The sequence below is a fragment of the Lathyrus oleraceus genome, chromosome 3 (assembly GCF_024323335.1).
Source record: "Lathyrus oleraceus cultivar Zhongwan6 chromosome 3, CAAS_Psat_ZW6_1.0, whole genome shotgun sequence".
NCBI classification, from domain to species: domain Eukaryota; kingdom Viridiplantae; phylum Streptophyta; class Magnoliopsida; order Fabales; family Fabaceae; genus Lathyrus; species Lathyrus oleraceus.
In genome coordinates this window covers 261,036,536-261,041,093 of record NC_066581.1, presented here as the reverse complement: position 1 = coordinate 261,041,093, position 4,558 = coordinate 261,036,536, and positions in this window count along the sequence as shown.

The window sequence follows — 4,558 nt, the reverse complement described above, 5'->3', positions numbered from 1 at the left end:
CAACTCTACTGGGGAAAACTGTTAGCTACTCTCTTGGGGAACAACCCACTGAGGGAGAAAGCACCACACAAGTAGATTCTGCAACAAGCCACTCTACTCGGGGAGAACATACATCCGACGGATCACACAAGTAGATTCTGCAATAAGCCACTCTACTGAGGATCAAAAGTAATCAGGGAATCAATCCAATCTTTGGGATGCTAGAGCCACCAACCGATCCTATTGGGGATTGAGATAGCTTTCAACAGGCAGAAACTGCCACAACAACCATTCTGCAGACTAAGCTGGGAAAAATGGAAAACCATGCTGAGGAGAGACACAACAACTTCGCTGGCAACTGCACTGGGGAGAGATTACTGCTGGAGAAGAACGCGAAGTCTTCAACAACATCTCTGCTTGCGACTATACTGGGGAACAACCCCACCAACAGCTCTGCTTATGACAATGCTGGAGAAAGCGGTAAAGTACCGGGATATCAATCCACCAACCACTGCATCTACCACAAGGAGAACAACCATGCTGGGGAGATTACTGCTGGAGAAGAAACTGAGTCTTCAACAACACTCTGCTTAGGGAACAACCCTAATAACAATCTCTGCTTGGGGAACAACCCCAACAAAAAGCGGGAGAAAGAGGATACAACCAAACGCCAGGAATATGAACTAATGTCTTACCTGTTGGGAATCATACCACCCTCGGGAGAGCACTGAGAAATTCCTGAGTATCCTTTCATCGTTGTGAATATTCACTTTGTTTAAAACAACGATTTTGAAAAATTTATTTGTTTAAAACAATGACATTTTGCCAATTAAAACATGCAAAACATTTGTTGAATTGAAACAAATAAGAGTGCAAATAATTGGATAAAAGCTCAAATTTATTTGATGGAATGGTAGTCTGCAAATGGCAAGACTCCATAGATCTGTACAAATTTGAAATCAGTGATATATATTGGAAGAGGGCTACATTGAACATAATGATCCTTTCTCTACCAATTTGAATCTCGATGTATGCGAAGCTTCAGTCGACGATGAATCGAGAATCCTCTGACGAAAAGACGGTTGTGGAACAGAAAGTCTTGTCAGGATGCAGTTACTTGCCAAATCCCTAATTTTTGCCTAGATTGCCCCAGGGTGAGGTACTCAATCTAGCGGGATGCAAATATACTCTTTTTTCAAGTCTCTAATTTTTGCCTGGATTACCCTTGCGGGTTCTCCACCGAGACGCTCATTTTTGCCTAAGCCGCCCTTTCGGGTTTTCAACTTAGCGAGTTATTCTGTTTTTCATTTGCATATACTTTTTTTTAGGCAAAGTATTTCTTGACTGCATCTGAATTCACAGGACGAGTGAAATCCTCCCCATCCATTGTTGTAAGCATCAAAGCACCGCCTGAAAAGGCTCTCTTAACAACATATGGACCCTCGTAGTTTAGAGTCCACTTGCCCCTGGAACCGGGCACGAAAGACAAAACTTTCTTGAGCACGAGGTCACCTTCTCGGAACACACGAGGCTTGACCTTCTTATCGAATGCTTTCTTCATTCTTTGTTGATATAACTGACCATGACACATGGCAGTTAACCGCTTCTCTTCAATCAAATTCAATTGGTCATAACGACTCTGAATCCATTCAGCATCAGTCAACTTGGCTTCCATCAAGACTCTCATTGATGGGATCTCCACCTCTACTGGGAGAACAACTTCCATGCCATAAACAAGAGAGAAAGGGGTTGCCCCTGTTGAAGTGCGTACAGACGTACGATATCCATGCAAAGCAAATGGCAGCATCTCATGCCAATCTTTGTACGTAACTGTCATCTTCTGGATGATCTTCTTGATATTCTTGTTAGCAGCTTCAACAGCCCCATTCATCTTGGGCCTGTAGGGAGAGGAATTATGGTGTGCAATCTTGAATTCAGCGCATAACTCATCCATCATCTTATTATTCAGATTAGATCCATTATCAGTAATGATCCTCTCTGGCACACCATAACGGCAAATCAGCTGGTTCTTGATAAACTTCACAACCACCTGTCTGGTCACGTTCGCGTACGAAGCGGCTTCAACCCATTTGGTGAAGTAGTCAATTGCTACGAGAATAAACCTGTGTCCGTTGGACGCTTTCGGTTCAATCATGCCGATCATGTCGATTCCCCACATAGAGAAAGGCCGTGGTGATGAAATCACATTCAGGAGTGTCGGAGGAATATGAATCTTATCCGCATAAATTTGACACTTGTGGCATTTCTTCACATATTTGCAGCAGTCAGACTCCATTGTCAGCCAATAGTAGCCTGCTCTTAACATCTTTCTAGCCATGGCATGTCCATTGGAATGAGTACCAAATGAACCCTCATGGACCTTAGTCATCAATAGGTTTGCTTCGTGTCTATCCACGCATCTGAGCAAAACCATATCAAAATTTATTTTGTACAACACTTCACCACTGAGGTAGAAACTGCCTGACAACCTTCTCAAAGTTTTCCTATCTTTCACAGATGCCCCAGGCGGGTAGACCTGGTTCTGGAGGAAATTCTTGATATCAAAATACCAAGGTTTGTCATCTTTCACTTCTTCAATTGCAAATATGTGAGATGGTCTATCCAAGCGCATCACGGCAATATTAGGAACTTCATTCCAATATTTGACAACAATCATGGAGGCAAGCGTAGCAAGAGCATCTGCCATCCGATTATCCTCTCGAGGAATGTGATGAAAGTCAACTTTTGTAAAGAAAGTTGAAATCCTTCTTGCATAATCTCTGTATGGTACGAGGCTTGGCTGATTCGTCTCCCATTCGCCCTTGGTCTGATTAACAACTAGGGCCGAATCCCCATACACATCAAGATGTTTGATTCTCAAATCAATACATTCTTCAAGTCCCATAATACAGGCCTCATACTCAGCCATATTATTCGTGCATTTGAAAGTTAGCCTTGCTGTAAGCGGAATATGTGTGCCATGAGGAGTAATGATCACTGCCCCAACACCATTTCCGTATTGATTTACAGCGCCATCGAACACCATCGTCCATCTGGAACCAGGTTCTGGACCTTCATCAAGTGTAGGCTCGTCACAATCTTTCATTTTCAAATACAGAATTTCCTCATCAGGGAAGTCATACTGAACAGACTGATGATCTTCAATCGGCTGGTGCGCTAAATGGTCAGCCAAGATACTACCTTTGATAGCCTTCTGAGCTCGATACTCGATATCATACTCAGACAACAACATCTTCCAACGGGCAATCCTCCCAGTTAAAGCAGGCTTCTCGAAGATATACTTGATTGGATCCATTCTGGATATTAACCAAGTGGTATGATTTATCATGTACTGGCGCAGCCGCTTAGCTGCTCAGGCTAAAGCACAGCACGTCTTCTCAAGCATGGAGTACCGAGACTCACAATCAGTAAACTTCTTACTGAGGTAGTATATAGCAAATTCTTTCTTCCCTGATTCATCTTGTTGACCGAGGACACAACCCATCGAGTCTTCAAGCACAATCAAATACATAATCAGAGGTCTTCCTTCCATAGGCGGAGACAAGATCGGAGGTTCAGACAGATACTCTTTGATACTGTCGAAAGCTTTCTGGCAATCTTCGGTCCAATCATGAGACTGATCTTTCCGAAGGAGCTTGAATATCGGCGCACATGTGGCAGTCATGTGGGATATAAATCTGGAAATGTAGTTCAAGCGACCAAGAAAACCTCGGGCTTGCTTCTCAGTTTTGGGTGCAGGCATCTCTTGTATTGCTTTGACCTTTGCAGGATCAACCTCAATACCTCTTTCGCTGACAACGAAACCCAACAACTTTCCAGAACGGACTCCAAATGTACATTTGTTCGGATTCAAACGAAGTCTGAACTTCCTCAGACGCTGAAAAAGCTTCAACAAATGCTCAACATGTTCAACTTCCGTTCGAGACTTAGCAATCATATCGTCAACATAGACTTCTATCTCCTTGTGCATCATATCATGAAACAAGGTAGTCATAGCTCGTTGATACGTGGCTCCGGCGTTCTTCAAACCGAAGGGCATCACTCGATAACAGAATGTTCCCCCAAGGTGTGATGAATGTTGTCTTCTCCATATCCTCTGGTGCCATTTTGATTTGATTATATCCGGAAAATCCGTCCATAAAGGAAAAGACTTTGAATTTAGCTGTATTGTCTACCAACATGTCAATGTGTGGTAGAGGAAAATCATCTAGCTTTATTCAAATCTCTGTAATCAACACACATACGGACTTTTCCGTCCTTCTTAGGAACAGGCACAATATTGGCCACCCATTGAGGATATGTAGAAGTCACCAGAAACCCCGCATCAATTTGCTTCTGAACTTCCTCTTTAATCTTCACTGCCATATCTGGATGAGTTCTTCTGAGCTTCTGCTTCACAGGCACACACTCAGGCTTCAAAGGCAGGAAATGTTGCACAATATCTGTATCTAGACCCGGCATGTCTTCATATGACCAAGCGAAGATATCCGAATATTCTCGTAGCAACTCAATCAAATCCTTCTTGACAGACTCTTCAAGAAGTGCCCCAATCTTCACC